Source organism: Lemur catta, chromosome 2 (assembly GCF_020740605.2).
Source record: "Lemur catta isolate mLemCat1 chromosome 2, mLemCat1.pri, whole genome shotgun sequence".
In the NCBI taxonomy this organism is placed as follows: domain Eukaryota; kingdom Metazoa; phylum Chordata; class Mammalia; order Primates; family Lemuridae; genus Lemur; species Lemur catta.
The window spans coordinates 18848273-18867305 of record NC_059129.1 but is presented as its reverse complement, the minus strand read 5'-3'; the positions used below and the strand labels follow the sequence as shown (position 1 = coordinate 18867305).

General features: G+C 59.0%; 1 long non-coding RNA gene across 1 annotated transcript; it reads left to right on the top strand.

The window, feature by feature from the left end:
* The first annotated feature begins 7419 nt into the window (after positions 1–7419).
* On the top strand, positions 7420–8569 carry LOC123632533. Its single transcript, XR_006733389.1, has 2 exons — positions 7420–7734; positions 8476–8569. It is a non-coding gene; the product is annotated as an uncharacterized LOC123632533 (long non-coding RNA).
* The last annotated feature ends 10464 nt before the right edge of the window (positions 8570–19033 follow it).

Here is a 19033-nt window from a genome sequence, read left to right as displayed (position 1 = left end):
CTACCCCAGCAGCCAAGGTGGGTGCTGGTCCCCCGGGTGCGCGTTCCCTGCACCTGGCGCCGGGGCTGAGGCCAAGGTTCTACCAGCTCCAGGCGGGGAGTCTTGCCAGGAGATTCTGGGAGGGGCTGGAAGGCCGGCTCTGGGGGGTCCTTGGGGCACCTGGCGATTCCCAGAGGACATCCTGCCCTGGAAGGGTCAGCCCTCCCAGCCTCTCCCATGCCCCGCAGCTCTGGGCTCTTGCATCAGACACCCCCAGGCTGTGGATCCTTCCGGACTCCCTGGGCTCCAGGCCACGCGCCTACCTGCCTGCTGGGCCTCCCACCTGGTGCTGGGACCATAGACTCCTGCAGCTCCCTCCCAGCCCTGGCCTGGGATTGGCCCACGTGATCCAGGTGCACACACCTGTGGACCTGCCGCGCCCCCGCGCCAGACCCTTTGCCAAGTCCTGGAAGCTCCACTCCAGTCTTCAGTCAAGGGGTGGGAAAACCAGCTCACACTGGTGTAAGAGGGGGTGAGGGACTCTGCCTCTGGCCTGTGTGGCCTCAGCCCAGGGTCCTGCCGTACCCCCCGAGGATGGCTGTTCCCAGAGGGCAGACAGCCACGCGGCCTCCATGGGGCCTCAGCGCGGGGCATCGGCCTGTCATGCACAGGAGCCCGTGGTTTCCCCGCATGGCCCAGGGGACGCTGGGCTGAGCTAAGATCTGTCGGCAGCTGGGCCCCGTGTCCCGTCCCTGCTGTAGGACAGAATCCACTGGGCAGAGGACGGGGTTCCTAGAGGAAAGCGGGGTGCCGTGCGCATATGAGGCTACTAAGTGGGATGTGGGGTACCTTGGCCTGGGTGTCCCCGAAGCAGCACTGGAGAGCTTGTGGGCAGATTGCTGGAGGGCGGGTCCCGGAGCAGGAGTGAGGGGTGTGAGGCGGCCACGGGGGAGACTCACTGAGTCAGTCCCTGCTGCTCCCTGGGGCCTTGGGGTGCCTGGAGGGCCTGCTGGGGCCTGGCTGTGCCTACCCACCCTGTCCCCAGGTGGGCTCGAGGGGCCCTGCATGCTATCTGCAGCCTGGCCTGCATCCAAGGAGTACAGAGGCATCCCCCACAAGTGAGACTCCCCAAACCCCACTGTCCCCCAGCACCTCACTACCCCCAGATCCCCCTGCCCTCAGAACCCCACTGCCCCCCAGTACCTCCTACCCCTAGAACCCCGCTGCCCCCCAGAACCCCACTGCTCCCTTAGAACCCTATTGCCCTCAGAACCCCACTGCCCCCCAGCACCTCCTGCCCCCAGAATCCCACTGCCCCCAGAACCCCACTGCCCCCTAGAACCCTACTGCCCCCCTGGCTCTGAGTGAAGCTGACAACTACCAGTGACTTTGGTTCCTGCCTGTCCGGAACCGGCCCTGGACGCAATGCTGGTCCCTGAGCACCTGCCTCGTGCCCCAGACGCGCTGGCTTGTCCCGTGTGGGGCAGGAACCAGCCTGGAGCCCAGAGTGGGCGGTTGGCCCAGATGGAAGGAGCTGGGCTTTTCCGATGCGGCCAGAGCCACAGCTGGGAGGACAGTGAGTGCCCTGGGCCAGCCGCTCCGGAGGCTATTTGTAAGGGACTGACATCTGCAGGCCTTTGCAGCCACAAAAGGCAGCACGTCTAGCATGTCGGGAGCCCCCTCCCCAGGCCTCCGCTCACCCGGTGACACTGCTGTGCCGGGAGCGGGACTCTGGTCCCGGGCAGGCCTGGCCGGAGCACCGAGCAGCCGTCCCTACTCGCAGGTCTGGACTGGGGTTAGGAAGGCAGGTGCTCACCTCCCCAGGGCAGCCCAGGGGCCTGTGGGGACCCGGCTCAGCCGGCTGTGTGACCTTGGGCGACCTCACCGAGACCCTTGGGCTGGGCGGGTATCCAGGTCGGGAGGGGTCGAGAGGCAGGTTGGTGAGGGTGGGCCGAGCTCCGGGGTGCCAACCCTCCCCCAACACCCCGAGTGCCCCCTGTTGGGAAGGATAATTCAGAGGACTTGTTCTCATGCCGCCCCCCCCTCCCTGAAGCTCAGAGGGAGGCCTGGACCAGGCAGCCTCTAGGTTCCGGAAGCTTCCCTGCCCGCCTCCCCCGCCCACACACAGGGCTGAGCCTGCCCTGCACATCCTGGCCCTCTTGCCCTGCCCGTACCTCCTTTAGGCCAGAGAGGCAGAGGTGCCTTGCAGGGCCATCCCTGTCTGTCCCCTCACCAGCCTGGGACCCTGGGGCAGGGCTGGGGTCTGAGTCTTTCCTGGGCCCCCTCGTCACCCAGGGAGACCTCGGCATTCGAGGCTGCACGGATGCTCCCGGGTGGGGCAGGTACCCCCATGTACCCCGTGTGGCCTGGAGGTGACAGCAGCAGGAGCTGGTCCCCACCCGCCCTGGCCGTGGCTGGGGTCCGCCCCCAATCCCCACGGCACTCAGACAAAAAGCGTGTGGTTTCTGCAGAATAAAACAGTGGCTGTTTCCAACCCGGCCTTTGAGCCCCCAGAAAATGTGGAGTATTCATTACCCGGCCCCGGCCTGCGGGCCCGTGGGCAGCGCTCCTCGGAGGGCTGACCTGAAGGGCTGCCCTGCCACGCATTGGCGTCCCCCCGCACCCACTGCAGCAAGGCCCCTGCCAGCCGGGCTGGCGCCAGGTGGCCCCGTGGCCTGGGCGTGGGGCTCCCTGGCGGTCCAGGCGTCCCTCCCCTCTGAGTGCCCTCCAAGCAGCCAGGGCGGGGCAAGGGAGCCCACTGCAGGCTCGGGCCCAAGCTGGGGGGCTGCTGCGACAGTGCCCCTCTGGCCATGGGTGTGAAGCCCTCACCCTCCTGACCCCCTTCCTGACTGCACGGCGCCCTGGCCATCAGGAAATAAGAGACCAGAGTGCACAGTGGGCAGAGCGTGTCATCCCTGCTAGGCCTTGGTGCCAGGGTCTTCAGTGGCCCCCTGGGGAGTGTTGGGTCCACCCACCCCCGACTCCACCCCGGGCCTGGCGGGAGCCACAGCCCAGCTCTTCCTGCTGTGCCTCCCAGACGCGCTGGTCTGCGGTTGCAGGTGGGTCTGGGTGGGTGTCGCCCGTGACCGTGGGGCGGGAGGGTGTGCTGCCCTGGTGCTTTGGGAGCCTGGGGCAGCTGCAGATACCTTCCCACAGGAGGCCTGGCTGGGAGCAGATGCTGGGCCCTGACCTTTCTCAGCAGTGTCCCGGCTCAGCGCCTGCAGGTCCCAGAGGCTGCGGGCACCTGCACCTCGGTGCAGGTACCCCCATGCACAGTCCCCTGCCCGCCTCGGGGGCTGCGAGTTCTCGCTGGATCCCCAGGAGGGGTCAGGCGGTCAGGGCTCTGGGCCTGTCCCTGCAGCTGCATTTCGGGAGAGGGCGGCCACTGCGGACCTGCCAGGACTTGAGATCCAGAGCTGTGCTGTCCCCTGGAGCAGGAGGCTCCGCATGGCTGTCAAGTGGGGGACGTGTAACTCAGCGGTGAACCCTGCCTGACCCCAGAGCCCCCGTCCCCTCTGTCCAGGCTTCTGCCCTGTCCCAAGCACCCACAGCACAGCCTGGGGCTGTCTGGTGTCCACTCTAATGGCGGCTGACCCCGTCCCTCCCCAGGCACCTGGAGCCAGGACCCAGCAGCAACCACTAAACCCCCCCCACCGCCACCCCAGCCGCACCTGCTGTCTGGGCAGCAGGGAAGGCCACGGCTGCGGCTGCAGCTGCAGGTCTCTAGACGTTCATTCATTTGTTCGTTCATTTATTGACTCATTCCTGGCTCCAGAGAGAATGCATACCAGGATGGCTCCCTGGGTCAGCGGGTGCAGATGGCAGGGCTGGTGGCCTCAGACAGGGCCTCACCCCTCTCTGGCCTCAGTTTCCCCATCTGTAAGGTGACTGAACTGTTGGATTAGACCAGATTAGACCAAGGTTGCCCAGAATTTTGTACAAAGATACACTGATGAGTGTTTGTTTCTTTTTAAGAGGTTTATAGTTTAGTTCCCATATTTATGTCTTTGATCCACTTTGAAGTGATTTTATATATGGTGTGAGGCAGGGGTCCACCTCATGCCTTTGCGGGGGGATGTCCAGTTTGCTGCAAAGATTCTTTCCCAAGTGAGGGGTCTTGACCCCCAGGACAAATAAGCTACCACCAATGGTTGATTTACGGACTCTCAGTTCTAGGCCATTGAGATCTGTCTCCTTGTGCCCTGTCTTCACGCCGGAGTTCGTGGTACGTTTGAAATTAGGAGTGAGTCCTCTGGCTCTGTTCTTGGTGGGGGCTGTTTTCTGTTTCTTGGTTAAGTGCCCCGGCTGGAACCTGCAGGAGAATGTGGACCAGAGGTGACCAGAGCAGGCGTCCTTTTTTCACTCTGATTACAGGGTCTGTTGCCACCCGTGTGACGCTGGCTGTGGGTTTGTGGAGATGCCCCGTCACAGGCTTAGGGAGTTCCCTTCTCTTCCTACTTTGCTGACTGTCTTTTTTTTAAATTGGATTTTTGTCAAACGTTTTCTCTGAATTAATTGGGATGATCATATGGTTTTGATCTTTATTCTATTAATATAGGATATCATATCAATTGATTTTTTTGTATGTTGGCCCAACCTTGCACCCCTGGAATAAATCCCACTTGCTCATAGGGTACAATCATTATTTTTATATGTCGTTGGCTTTGGTTTGCTAGTATGTTATTGAAAACTTCTACATCTGTACATGAAGGATAGTGGTCTGTAGTTTTTTCTTGTGATGCCTTTGGTTTTGGTATCAGGGTACTACTAGCCTCATAGAATGAGTTCCTTCCTCTTCTGGTTTTTGGAAGAGTCTGGGAAGCATTGGTGTGAATTCCTTTTTAAATGTTTGGTAGCTTTCACCAGCGAAGCCATATGGTCCTGGGCTTTTTTTGGTGGAAACTTTTTTGATGACTAATTCAATCTCTTTGCTTGTTAGAGGTCTTCATTTTTCTTGGAGTCATTTATTCTCGAGTGAGCTTGTGTTTCTAGGAATTTGTTCATTTAGGATATGTAATTTCTTGGCACACATTTGTTCATAATATTCCTTTATTATTATTGTTATTTCGATAACGTTGGTGGTAATGTCCCCTCCTTTCATTCCTGATTTGGTTATTTTCTCTCTCTCTCTCTCTCTCTCTTTTTGGTCAGTGTAGCTAAAGGTTTGTCAGTTTTGTTGATATTATAAAGAACCAGCTTTTGGTTTCATTACTATTCTCTATTGTTTTTCTATTTTATTTATTTCCACTTTAATCTTTCTTATTTCATTTCTCTGCTTGTTTTGAGTTTAGTTTGCTTTTCTTTTTCCTGTTTTTTAAGATGAAAGATTAAGTTATTGATTTGAGACCTTTCTTACCATTCTTTTTTTTTAAATAGGAGTTTACAGCTATGAATTTCCCTCCAAGCACTGCTGTAGCTGCATCCGTAAGGGTTGGTGTGCTGTGTTTTCTTTCACCTCAACATATTTCTAGTTTTCATTGGGATTTCTTCTTTGACACATTGATTATTTAGGAGTCTGTTTAATTTCCACGTATTTGTGAATTTCAAAATTTCCATTAATTGATGATTTCTGATTTTATTTCTTCTGGTCAAAGAACATGCTTTGTATGATTTCAGTTCTTTCGCATTTATCGAGACCTGTTTTATGTTCCATCTGCACCTGAGAAGAATGTTTGTTCTTCGTGGTTGAGTGAGGTGTTCTATGGATGTCTGTGGGGTCACATTGGTTTGTGATGTTTGTGTCTAGCACCTCCTTGTTGACTTTTTGTGTAGTTGCTCCATTTCAGTTTGTATTTTGCCCTCGTAGCCTGCCACCTTGCTAAATCTACTCCTTAGTTCTGGTAGAAGTTTTTTGGAGATTCCTTTGAGTTTTCCATCACATGTGATCATGTTAACTGGAAATAACAATAGTTTATTTCTTCTTTTCCATTCTGCGTGCCTTTTATTTCTTTGTCTCGCCGGGTTGCACTGGCTGGGCTTCCTGGATGAGTGGAAGTGATGACAGCGTGGACAACCTTGCGTGTTCCTGTCCTCAGGTAGAAAGCATCGAGTGTGGTGTGAACTGCAGGGTTTTTGTAGAGGTCTTTAACCAAGCTGAGGAAGTGCGCTTCTACCGTTGGTTTGCTGAGAGGTCTTTTCTTTTTCATCACGAAAGGGTGTTGAATTTTGTCAAATGTGTTTTCTGCATCTACTGAATTTCATGGTATGTTTTCTGCATCCATTAAAGTTACCATGTGATTCTTTTTCTGCATTATGCTATTAATATTGTGAATTTCATCATTCATTTACATTTTCAAATGTTAAATTAACCTTGCATTCCAGAGAAAACCGCCCACCATTACATATTATTATTTTTATATGTTATTGACCCTGTTTGTTAATAGTTTATTAAGGATCTTTGTTTCTGTGTTGAAAAGGGACGTTGTTCTGCGGTTCTCTTTTTGGTGATGTCTTGGTTTTGAATCAGGGTAATATTCAGAGAGACACCCACAGCCACAGCCACAGCCACACAGAGCATCACACGGACACTTATGAAAACACACGGAGCATCACACGCAGGCACGCAGACACACGTGTTCACACAGTCACACACATTCACATACAGGCACACATAGGTGCACATACAAGCACATACTTTCACACGGTGCACACAGGTGCACGTATGCACACACACGAGATGTGCTCCGGTGAGACACCAAGTCAGCGATCTTGACGTTCGCTGCAGGAGAGTTGCTGGGACCTGCGTCTACGTCCATTCCTCTGTCTAGACAGTGTGGGCTGTTCCTTGCTTGTGGTTCTGTCGACTTTTTCCCACTCAGGAGAAGAGCGCCTCCCGTCATTAAATATCCTTCAAAACCGTGGTTTCTGCTGGCTTCCCGGGAGCCACGGGGTAAGAGGACACCACCTCTGACGGTGCCCTCTGTGGCCGGCCGGTCTTTCTAGACGTGGAGCCGCACATTCCAAGGTGCTCGTCCCGCCTGCCGCCTCCTGCCCACAGTGTGTCCCTACCTGGCCTGGCCCGTGCCAGACCCTAGCGCCCTCTCAGAGGCGGGTGTGGCTGCACAAGCTCCCGGGGACAGGGCGCCAGGGCTGCGGGCCACGTGGTGAGATGCCTCGAGGCTGGCACTGAAGAGCCGGGCTGGGCTGGCCCATGCAGCCTCGGGGCCACGTCTCCCTCCTGCCGGCCGGAACAGCCCCGGCAGACAGCGACGACACCAGTGTGTGTCCCGGCAGCTCCACGCGAGGCCTGGCGAGTCACAGCCTGTGCTATCTTGTTTTTGAGCCAATGAAGTGTCACCGTTACCAGGTGGTGAAGGCCCCAGCTGAAGCAGCCCCGAGGGGTCTGGGGACCCCGTCCTGCCTGATGGTGAATCTGCAGGGGCAGGAGGCCGGTCTTGTCCTCAGGATCTCCCCATGTGACCTCTCCCCGCACTCTCACTGGGGAGTGGGCCCTGGGGGGGCGGGGAGGGTGGTGTCCAGGGGAAGTGGGTGTGGGTCCCACAGTCTTGGGCCCAAATTCCAAAGGGACCCCCTCCCCCCAGCCGTCTTCCTTCCCCTTCCTTTTCTTCTCTCCCTCCCCACCTGCCCACTCACTTCTAGGAGCCACCTGGTCTGGATTGCAGCTGCCTGAAGACGGTGGTCCCTGGAGCCTGGGATGGGGGGCACAGTCCCAGGCCCTCCAGCTGCCCCGACCCCAGGCCTCTTTGTGCAAGGGAGAGCCCTGCCTGGTGGAGGACTCCGTTTGCCTAATGCCAGGTGTGTGTGTTGGGGGTGGTATGCAGGGGTTAGTGTTAGGGTGTGCGGAGGCGGGGGAATAGGAGGGTGGAGGTCGGGGAGTGGCAAATAGCCCCTGGTTGTGGTCTGGTAGCCACGTGGCATCCAGAACCTCTCAACATGCACACCTGCCTCCCAGGGTGCAGCTCCTGCCAGCCCACCTTTCTGACCCTGAACAGAAAAGCCCCAACGCCAACTTCTGCGGGGCTGGTGGGAAGGGAGCGGGTGGGGGTGGGGCCGGGGCCTCAGAAGTTTGGGTCGTGCCCAGGCTGGACAGGCCTGCTCCAAGCCCGACGGGAAATACCTGAGCGGCTCCTGGCCCCAGAGGAGGCGCGTGAGGAATGTTCCGAGAATCCTCAGGCAAGAAAGCCGGGCCTCGTCCCAGGCCGTCTGGGGCCAGACCCCGCGGGGACCCGTGCAAGGGCACCCAGGAAAACCGCAGGCTCTTCCATCCTCGGGGTACCCCCCGGCCTTACCCCAACAAGTGTGACCTGGATTTCCCAACCAGCCCAGGCTCTGGCCCTGGGCAGGTGGGGCCGGGGACAGAGGAGGGACAGGCCGCGTTCGGAGGCCAAATTCACAACAGCCTGAAAAACACCCTCCGGAAAAAGCAGCCCAAATCATCATCTCATGTATTTCAAAAATTCTGGCATTTTCCCCCTCAAAATCTGTCCTAGTTATGCTTGAGATCTCCTGACCCCAGAATACTTTTATTTATGACAGAAAATTCATCTCCATGGCAACGCCTTAGGAAGCTGCAGCCTCGAGATTGTAACTCCCAAGCAATGAAGACAATAAATGGATTTTTCACAAAACAGCTAAGAGCGACTCTGGCATGAACCAGCCTCCCCTGCAGTCCGGGGAGGGGACTTGGGGCAGGCGGGTGAGGGGCAGGAGGGGCCCGGGTGGAGTGGAGCCCACCAGGCCTCAAGGAAGGCGGGCAGTGTCTCTGCTCTGAGTCTTGCCAGCACTTCACCCCGTCCTCTGGTCAGATGTGCCCTGGGCTGCCTCCCGTGTCGGGCCTGTGGGCACCTGCACACTGCACTGCCCAACCCCCAGTGCCACCAAAGCACACATTTGTGCCTCTGCATCCTCGCCTGAGAAGTGGGTGTGGGGCAGGGAGGAGGTCTGCTTGTCCCAGGGAACCCCAGGAGGCTCTGGCAGCCCTCAGGGACCCACGGCTGGAAACTGCTCTATGCACAGCTGTGGGGCAGCTTCCCAGGCTCAGCCGAATTCCACAGTGAAGGACAAACACGGGTCAGTTCCAGCAGAGATATGTCCTCATGTCATGCACAGCGGGGTGCCCCTTGCAGGGGCCTCAGTTGGACGTCAGAGTAGAGCTGCCCCTCTGGTCTCATGAGCTACTTGTCTATTCACCTATCCATCCATCCACCCATCCATCCACCCACCCATCCACCTCCCCACCCATCCACTCATCCATCCACCTATCCATTCACCCACCCATCCATCCACCTATCCATCCACCCACCCATCCACCCATCCATCCACTCACCCATCCACCCACCCATCTATCCATCCATCCATCCACCCATCCATCCACCCACCCATCCATCCACCCATCCACCCACCCATCCATCCACCCACCCATCCACCCACCCATCCATCCACCCACCCATCCATCCACCCATCCACCTCCCCACCCATCCACCCATCTACCCACTCATCCATCTACCCACCCATGCATTCAAGGTAAGTTTCTAGACACCATCGAGTTCTTGCCGTCACACAGCCAGCCACCTTCCCAGTCAGGCATTAATCGCACCACTACTTGAACAGGTAACTGTGGACAGAAGTAAGTGCTTGAGGGAGGTGACGGCAAAGTCTGTGCTGCGGGGTCACATGGTGCATTAGGTGCTTTCGTTTAATTCTCACAACCGCCCTGGGGCGTGGGTGCCACAGAAGACCACTGGGGAAATCGAGGCACAGGCTCAGTAATGAGCCTGCCCCAGACTTGTAAGTGGGGGGTCAGAACATGTGCTCGGCCACCTGGCTGGTCTGGGGCCCTGAGGGCCAAGGTGGGCCGGGACCTCAGGTAGAGGCCCTCTGGGAGGCCAGCAGCTCAGAGCCTTGTCCCGGTGGGGAGGTGTGAGAGGACAGGACCCCCTCTCGGTCAGTCTGCTTGCTGGACGTTCTTCCTGTCTCCCTGAGAGGCCCAGACACCCCCACTACCCCACCTGCTTCTCAGCTCGCATTCTTGGGGGTCGGTGCTGGGCCCTGCCTGGCCTGAGCTGTCGCCCGTTAGGCTGCCAGGAGCTGTCCAGGACTGTCCTAATCCGGACCCAGGACCCTGGAAGCCTGTCCTTTGGGAAACCAGCTGTCAGGCCCGGACCAGGGCTGGGACCTCCTTGGGCCCCTCTGTGGGTCAGCTGTTTGTTTTCACCCCAAAATGTTATTTGCTGGGTTTGAGGGAGAGACTTCCTCTCTCTCCTCCTTCTGCTGCCCTGGCTGGGCCACCTGCCCCCCACACCCAGCCCTGTCTCCAAGGCTGGGGGGCAGAGACCCCTGTCCCCATGGCCACGTCCTCTGCCAGGTCTAGGACCCCAGCCCCAGTTCGTGCCTGGCCAGGAGCTGAAAGCAGAGCATCCCTGGGGGGACCCAAACTTGGTTCCTGACACACCGATTCCGAGGCCTCCCTTAGACGGCGCCGTGGTGGTGCCAATTGTCCTTCTCTGTTGACAAATGGGAACTTGCAGAAGATCGGGACTGCTGCCGGTCTCGTAAGGATGGGGTGTAAGGAAGTGGCCACCCCGGCTGTGCCAAAGCTCATTTGCCAAATGTCGGCAGCACCACGTGTGCTTACGTGTCTGCCTCCCCCGTGAGCAGTAAACCTGAGGAAAGGCAGTTTGTCTTACTGTCTTTGTCACGGATTTTCAAAGTCTAGTACAGAGCCCAATGCAGAGCAGCTGGCCATGTACCACTGACATTTGATCAGAGGGGACGAGTGGAAGGCAATGAGCATGTGCAAGATGTCCGGCCCCACCAGCCACCAGGGAAACGCAGCGTCAAACTACAATAAGGTGCCACTGTAGCCATCAGATGGCTAAAACAAAAAATACTGACAGTTCCAGATCCCTCCCCACCTTCCCTGCCTCGTAAAAACTCTTGTGCAGCCCTCGTCCTTCCTGCAGCCCCAAAGGGCGATGTCTGCTGGGAGGGCCGGTGCCAGGGAGGGCAGCACAGAGCCCCCACCTGGGTGGGATGTACGTGCGGGAGACCTGCCCTCCATCTCCAGGTGAACGCAGGGGAACCGCCGGGCCCATTCTGGCTCAGGGGTCACAGACCTGCCCCTGAGCCCCTGGAGCCCGCACGTCGCCGTCTAGTCACGTTTGCATGTTGCAGAGGGAGGCAGGGAGGGCAAGGACATGCGGCAGGTCGGTGTGGGGCCTGGAGCCCGTCCCCGGGCCACTCTCTTCCCGTGGGAGACGGCGGCTTCACTTTCTGGGCCCACCGAGGACCCCGCGGTGTCTGCTGTGAAATCCGTTTCTCTGACTCAGCCTCAGGTGAAACAGCTCCATTAGGAGGAAAACCCAATTTATTTCTGCACGTGTTTGGAGAATGGACTCCAAAGGTATGAATAATTCATGTCTCTACCTGCTGTATTCCTCAGACATTTTGGGGTCAGGAGAAACGGCAGAATTGATTTTGTTGTAATGTGATAAACAACACGGCCCTGCTGTGGTGCCCCCAACCGTGACCATGCTTGACGTGGCTGGCAGAGGGGCAGCACCCACAGCCTCCCCGGCACCTGGCGTCGCGGGTGGGGCTGGGGTCTTGGGCCCCACCGGAGACCGAGCTCCCTGGGGGACAAGCAGCATGAACAGTCCTCCTCCCTGCGGACGCGGCTGGCTGGGCAGCCCGTCCAGGGCAGTAGCTCCGCTGTTTGAGTTTCCTGGCAAACCCCGGTGGCCAGTGGTCTTATTCACCTGGGAGGACCACGGAGTCACTTCACCTGCTTCCTGACACCACGTGCTTGGACTCCACCCCAAACACTCTTGCTTTGTAGCATCAGGTTTCCTACTGGACACGGCCGCACCTGAGCAGTGTGGAGTCGCGGTGTCAGGAAGGCACCTGGGGAGCAGGCAGAGGTGCCCCTGCCAGGGACGTGCTGGCCCTGTGTCAGGCAGGCCTTGGGATGGGAGGGCTGGGAAAGAAGACAGATGTTCGCTCAGTGTCCGGGGCCACCGACCGGCCCTGCAGCTGGAACAGCAGCAATCAGATCTCTCGCAGATCTGGAAGCTGAAGTCCGAGCTCGAGGTGTCAGCAGGGCTGGTTTCTTCTGCTGGTTATGGGGGAGATGTATCCCTGGCCCCTCGGCAGGACTTGCAGGTGGCTGCTGTCCCCCTGTGTCTCTTCCTGTAACCTTCCCTCTATCGCATCTCTCCCCGCGTCCAAATCCCCCTCAGTCCAACTGGGGCGGGGCCACCCGTGACCTCATCTCACCTCAATTATGTCTGCAAAGGACCTGTCTCCAAGTAACGTCCTGCTCTAAGTGGCCGGAGGTCAGAAGTGTGGCGTGTGGATTTTGGGGAGACACAGTTCATCCTGTGGGAAATGTGAAGTGGGGAGAGCAGGAGGGGCCTTGCCCCTCGCCCAGGGCGGGAGAGTGCGGGGAGGCCCACCCACAAGCAGCTGGAGCTGGACACGCCCCGCACGGCCCAAGGGGAGGACCTACTTGCTCAGGGTGCCCCACACCAGCCACCAGGCCCCAGACCGTGGCTCCTCCTCCCACGGCCGGCCCTGCCTGGAACCACCCCGGGAAGGGGCTTCCAGGAAACAGTCCGGTTCCCACATTTTCCCAGCTGAGACTGAGCAAATTCTGATGCATCTTCTTGCTCCTCTGGGATCTCCAATGACCCGCCTGTGCCGCACCCTCCCTGCCCTGGCCGAGAAACCTCAGCAAAGCAAGGGCCTGAAGCTTCCGGAAGGGTTAGGATTCAGCGTGGCAGCTCTGACCTCCTGCGTCAGTCGGGGCTCTTGGTTGCAAGCCGCTGAAGAAGACGGGTGGAAGCAGATGGGGCCACTGGCGGGAAAGCTGGAGATGGTCCATGCCAGCACCAGCCGAGTCACCTTCCGGCAAGTCTGCTAGGACAGCGCTGCGGTTGCTGTAGGTAATTTCTGGGGTCCCAGTGTCTTCCGCCTCCCTGGAGATTTGGATCCCCGGGCAGGAGCACGCGTGAGCACGTTCCAGAGGGAGGGAGGCTTCATGCCTGAGAGGAGGGGTAGGCCTGGCTCCTCCCACATCCCCCACGCCCCACGTGGCACGGGGCTCAGATGCTGAGGGGCCAAGACCCCCTGCCCAACCAGCAGCACATCTGCACTGTGTGGAGCCCTGCCCTTCTGCTCTGGTCACCAGACTGCGCTTCCTGGCCTCACGTGGCTGCATCACTGGGCTCCCACCAGTGGGACGTGGGTAGAAACGATGTAGGTAATTTCCAGGCCTGGCCGCCAAACTGTCCCCCCAGGATCCTCCATCCTCTCTGCCTGCATCTGCTGGCGGAGTGGGGAGAATCTCGAGGAGCCAGAGGTGGCCGGGCTGCAGTCAGATGGAGCCTGGGGCCCGCGTGACCACGCGGACTGCTGCCCGCCAGCCAGAGACTCACGTGAGTGAGAAAGAAACTCTATGTCACTCCGCTGAGACTGGGGGTTGCTAGAACAGCAGGGTTGCCGACCTCGACTGATAAACCCGCGTGCTGGCTGAGGGCAGGATCCATTTCACGGATGAGGGATCTGAAGATATGACAATTCTTTTCAGAAAAAAATCGCGCAGCTAATCAGTGGGAAAGGCAGCACCTAACCCTAAGTCTCAGGGTGCTGGGGTGTGGCCACTGTCTTGTGCTGGGATTCCCAGCACACCGGGGACAGCCCCTGAAGCCCAGGTTCTTGGACTCCAGATCCTGATCTCTGCCAACAAGAGGGCTTTTTGGAGAAAAGTTACTTTTTTGAATTATAAAAGGAACACGTTTTCACTTTAGGCAGGGTAGCGTAAATAAAAAAAGATAAACTTCCTATAATCTTTCCAGCCAGAAATCGCTACTGTAAACATTTTTGGGCGTTTCCTTCTGGTCTTTCCCCATATTTGTGTCTGTCTGTCTCTGTTTCAGACATTGCTGGTCACCCCGAGTTTTTGTCCCCCGGCTTGCAGACAAACTCCTGGGTGCGCTGTGACACAGGTGCCCTTCATGGAGGGCAGGCTGTTGCCCCGGCCACTAGGAGGCATTGGCACCTCCAGGGACGCTGAGCTGCAGAGAACGTTGCCCCTTCCTCTGGCAGCCCGTGCCCACTGTGCACCGAGGCAGGCACTGCTCAGCCGTCCTGGCCCAACTACGACGACTCCGAGGCTCTTAGCTCCAGTGCGTCTGTGGTCAGGCCGCCCCGTGGTGGGTTTCCTCCGCCCACTGCCTCCATCTCTCCTTCCCACAGGTGCTGAGCAGGGACCCCGCCCAATAAACGTCCTGCGTGTGGAGCTCTGTCTCAGAAACTGCATCCTGGCCCCCAAGTAGCCCTGGGAGTCACGCGGACAGTCTGAAGCAGCCGTCACAGTAATTCCATTTGCCTCATCTGCCACGGACTCATGTGGATAAGAGACAATTCTGGCAACCAGATTAGAGAGAAACTGCCCCGTCCTGGCAGGGGAGCCTTTAGAGGTTGGTGGGTGAGGATGTGATGCCTGGAGCTGTGGCAGTCATCTTGCCAACATGAGGGGACAGTTCCAATGTCTGCGGCCGAGCGAGGATGGCAGAGCAGAGACGAGGAGGAATCCCAAGTCCTATGGTGTCATGTAGTCACCGAGCGCACCTACCTGAACTTCCTGTCCTGTGACGTCATGCACTCAGTGTACGGCCACTGTAAGTGGGTTCTTCTGCACTTGCGGCCCGAGGCATCCTGACTGGTCTGTATCTTTGTGTGCACGTAAGACTGTCGTTTCCTAACACCCAGAGGGGGCCAAAGTCACTCCTTGCACACAGGGAAGGCGGGAAAAGGCAGTTTCAGGAAAGGAGGTGCTGGAATGAGGGCCCAGAGCACGTTGGCTGGTTCCTGAGCCCCAGGCCCGCTGTGCTCCTGAGGCAGACACCATAGCCTGGCGCCGCTGGGCGGTGTGGCCTCCTCGTCCCCAGGGACAGGACAGGTGGCCTCAGGGCTGGTCACCGCCCAAAGGGCACCCACCACACGGTTCCTCCCATGTCTGTCCAGGAGCCGGGGGAGCCCGAGACTGGCGCAAGGCCCGCGGGTCAGCCCTCTGGCCGCCACACTCTTTCCCACAGAACTTTGGGGAGGGACTGAGTCAGCAGAGCTATTTTTGTTTTCAGCCATTGAGTCGCTATCTTAACTTTTAAGACGTGGTTTTGCTCCTTAGAAACTCGAGCCTGCTGGGGAGACCCTGGGGCACTGCCAGGACAGACAGCACAGAGGGAGAGACACGGCCCTGGGCTGGAAAGGAAGTTCCAGCACCGGCTCCGTGTGACTGCCTTCCGGAAGCTTCCTGGCAGTCAGCTGCCTCCACTTCCCTCCCGTTCCAGCCCCCCAGTGGGCCCCCAGTGGGCAGGCAGGAGCAGTGAGGTCCCCAGAGCTGAGTGGGATGGGCCACCGGGTTGGCCGATGGGCGCAGTGCGGTGGGTTCCTGGAACTGCTCGGCTGCCGGAGGGGCCTGGAGCTCTGTCGCCCCTTTTCTGGTGCCCGTCCTTGCCTGAGGCTGTCCTGGAGACCCGGGCAAGGCCCCTTTAGGCCCTGGCCATCAGCGTGTCCTGCCCCCATTGAACAGAGGAGGAAACGGGGGCTCAGAGGGGTGAGCTGGCCCCAGCCAGGGCCCACCCTGTTCCATATCAAATCCCTGGGTCTGGAACTTTCCTGCCGGGGTAGAGCTGCGACGTCGGCTCCCCAGAGATCCGGAAGTCAGACCCGCCGAGGCCTCTGTGTTGGCTCATTCATTTGTTCAATCATTCGTTCATCAGGGTCTGTTGTGTACCAGGGGCCAGGCTCCGGGTATGCAGCCGGAGCCAAAGCCCTGCACCTGCCGAAGGGGCACTAGGGAGGTGGAGACAGACGGTCGCAGACGGACATGCCACGAAATGGCACCGGCAGAGGGAAGGGGCCCAAGGGAGCCACGGGGCTGGGTAGGGGCTTTTGCTGCCTAAGTTCATGTCCAACTGGAACCTGTTGCTGTGACCTTATTTAGAAATAGGGTCTTTGTAGATGCAACGAGTTGAGTTGAGGTCTTAGGCGAGGTCATCCTGGACTAGGGTGGGCTGAGTCCAGTCACTGGTGTCCTCACAAGGGCAGAAAGACACACACACAGGGGTGCAAGGATGGAGGCAGAGGCGGGCGGGGGGGGGCATCCACCCACCCAGGAGACCAAGGGTCCCGGGAGCACCGACGCCGGAGGGAGCCCAGAGCAGACCCTCCCTGGAGTCCCAGAGGCAACCTGCCGTGTGGCGCCTGCTCCTCGAGACACAGCCGTGCAGGGCAGCTGCCCCTGGCTCTGCAAGGTGTCCACATGGGGAGGGGCGAGGTGGGGGCCAGCGTCGGACCCCCACCTCTGAGGCCCTCACACCACACGTGCGCAGGCATCGAGGCTGGGGGTGGGGCCCATAGGCTGGCCCCTCTGCACGTGTCTGTGTCCCTAGGCCGGGCAGTGTCTGGGACAGGGGAGGTCCTCAGTCCAGCTCTCCTGACGTCCAGTTCTTCTTCCTCCAGTTTACGACACCCCAGGGCTTTGCAGAGGCTTGTGTCGTTGCTTTGTAAACTGCCCCAGACCCTAACGTGCGTTCACGTCCCAGGGACTAAGAGAGTCGTTGTAAATACAGACTCTGCCACCAGCCCCATGAAAAGTTTTATTGGTGGCCATTCCTCAGTGGCCGTTCATAATGGCGGATGTCCTGCAGCGTTACATAACAGTGGGTCTGGGGTGCTGAGCGAGGAAGTCCCTGTGTCCAGCCTGTGGGTCCCGGGGTGTGTGGTGCAGTCACACAATCACCATGACGTTAGCAACGCTGGGTCTGTTGGGAGAGCAAGCAGCTTCCAGGTGCGTGTGGCTCAAGCAGAGGTTTGAAACAGGAACTCAGAGGTGAGTTTTCACTGGACCAGTAGCCGGGTCGCAGCACCAGGGACCTTGTGGCTGGACAGGGAGGGTCGGAGACCTGGGTGGGAGGTCAGGGTCTTCACTTATCCTGGGGTGCTCAGGCAACAGAACACTCACCACATCTTACTAACGGGGGAAACAGGCCGGGGGGGTGATGATGGGGATGGTGGTGGGGATGACGGTGGGGATGAGGGTGGGATGATGACGGGGATGAGGGTGGGATGAGGGTGGGGATGGTGGTGGGGATGAGGGTGGGGTGGCAATGGCACGACATCGGAGACAGGGGAGGGTGGCGGCATGGTGGTGGAAGTGATGTGTGCTGGTGTCGTGGTTGTGAGGGGGAGGAGGGCATCAGGAGGAGAAGAGGAGGAGGGAGAGGGGGAGGTGAGGAGAGGATGTTCCTGAGGAGGTGGTGACAAGGTCCTTGGTGACTCCCCAGAGTCTCCTACCCATATTTCTGTCAGGCAGAGCTTGCAGGAACCTCTCTGGTGTGGTGGGCTAGCCTCTCCCGCATGGCCGTGGCAGGGGTCCTGGGTGGGTGAGATGGGCTGGCCTCTCTTCCCAGCATCTCCTGCCCGGGGTTGCTGGGTCGGCCCTGCCGCCACCCACAGAGATGGACTGTAGCACCCTGACCCCGGGCCTGTGGCCGACCCCACTTGCCCTGGGACCGGGGCACCCGCCTCCATCCCTGTGCTGAAGTTGGGACAGGACGACCCCTTCCCAAGGCCTGTCTCTGCCTCCCACCGTTCCTCAAGTGTGTGCTGTGCACCAGTCCGTCACTGGGACGGGATTCACATGCGGTGGGATTCGCGAATCCATGTGGCTCCAAGATGTGTTCCCAGGTACCCGCCTGTGTCACCACCTCCCCACAGGCTCTGGAACGTTTCCTCGAGCCCAGGAGGTTTCCTGACGTCCCTCACAACCCCCACCAAAGGAGCCACCGTTCTGATTTCTGTCACCGCAGGTTGCTATTAACGCCACCTGTTCCAGAGCGGCACAGACGTGCCATCGTGTCGCCGGTGCTGTTTGGTCGGGCGTCTTCCACTTACTACGCTGCTGTTCGGATTAAGCTGTGCTGTTGCGCTGAGCCAGGTTCGTTTTTTTCTCTGTCGTGTAGGATTCTGCCGTACACCTGTTTCTGAAACTCACTTCCTGCTGGGCGTTTGGATTCCTGGAGCGTTATAAATAAAGGGACATGGCTGTTCTTGCATGGATCTTTCTGCAGAGACGACATCCTACCTGGGACCTCTCTTGTCTCTGTGCTCGTGAAGGCCGTGGTAGGGTTGGGGTTGTGCGAGGACCGAGGTGTCCTTTCACACACCTGTCACGATCTCTGGCATGTAGCCGGGGTTCCGTGGTGGCTGCTGAGCTGACTCCGTGTGCAGGCTCCGAGGCCCCACAGCTCTCTCGACGGCCCGGGGCCTCCTGCATCAGGAACAGCCGGGAATCCGGGATTCCGCAGGCCAAGAGCTGAGCGACGGGCGTAGAAACACGTGTTCGCAGCCAGCAGCGCACAGCTGTTTCCTCTTGTGGCTTCCACCCCCCAGACGGTTTGTTTTATTAGAGGAGTGTCCTGTTTGCTGCCGACCGGCAGCCCTGGCGCCCTGGGAAGGCAGAGGCCCGGAGCCGAGCGGGGCCTCGGCTGTTTATTCCTTCTGTGCACGTGGAAGGCTGGGGCATTGGGCCGCCCGCACACCGTGGCTGTCAGCCCAGCTCAGGACGGGGCCACACGGGGGCTCCTGGAAGAGCCAGCCCCCAGTCTGGTTTCCTGGGGCACACGGTGGGGCCACAGTTGGTCAGTCACTGGCAGAGCCGGCCCACGTCTGCCTGTCCCCTCTGCACAGCTGGGTGGATCTGGTGGAGCCCCCTCCCCTCCCACCCCCCACAGCCCTGTCCTGGGCAGGAGGCAGGGCCCGGGGCCCCTGCAGACGGGAGTGCTGGGTTATGGGGCTGGCTCCGTTCAGAGCCTGCTGTCTCCCTTGCTGGCTGGTGGCCGTGAGAAGTCCTGTGGCTCCATCCGTCACAGGACAGCTCAGTCCTGCTTCACAGGGTGGGGCAGTGGGATCGACTACAGGTCACATCAGCCAGTGGAGGGAGGGCCCACGGCACAGCAGCCCCCCAGGGCCGATGAGCCCCTCTCAGGCCGGCTTCGCTCAGCTCAGCCACCACCAGAGGAAGCTGCAA